Here is a 469-nt window from a genome sequence, read left to right on the forward strand (position 1 = left end):
GCTTTTTTCTCCTCCACGTTCAGACGGTGCTCGTTTCGGAACATGATGGGCTGGAAAATCAAGAGAAGGAAGTGTTAGCATGAAAGTTCATCAAATACATGGATAGATGTTGTTTCCGTAACCATTGTAACAATCCATGGACTACTGGTATCTATTCAGAGGCTGTAACAATTCAGAGACTAACACTTCCTGCATAATAAGAATTTAACTGTTCTCCAACTCAAGGAAATTAACTCACTGGAATAGACCCATTCGACTTTCACGGATCGCATAAACTGCTTACGTCACAGGGGGGACATTTCGAAAGAACGTCGTTCTAGAACACTGAAGTTGAACGCGGCTTGCGCTCGAGATTCCCCCTGGCAGATCATTTTTTTACTAAAATGTAGGTAAGTGTCTTTTTTTCTCGGTAATATATGCGGAAATGACAGGAAAACAGGCACCAACATTGTATGGTGGCAATCCGTAC

The 469-nt window shown here is 42.0% G+C and overlaps 1 protein-coding gene across 1 annotated transcript in view; it reads left to right on the plus strand.

The window, feature by feature from the left end:
* The window catches only part of LOC109466803 (UBX domain-containing protein 8-like), a 13,507-nt gene that overhangs the window by 945 nt on the left and 12,093 nt on the right, over window positions 1-469 (plus strand). The window lies entirely within an intron of this gene.

The sequence above is a fragment of the Branchiostoma belcheri genome, unplaced genomic scaffold, assembly GCF_001625305.1.
Source record: "Branchiostoma belcheri isolate BF01 breed outbred unplaced genomic scaffold, Haploidv18h27 scaffold17, whole genome shotgun sequence".
Taxonomy (NCBI): domain Eukaryota; kingdom Metazoa; phylum Chordata; class Leptocardii; order Amphioxiformes; family Branchiostomatidae; genus Branchiostoma; species Branchiostoma belcheri.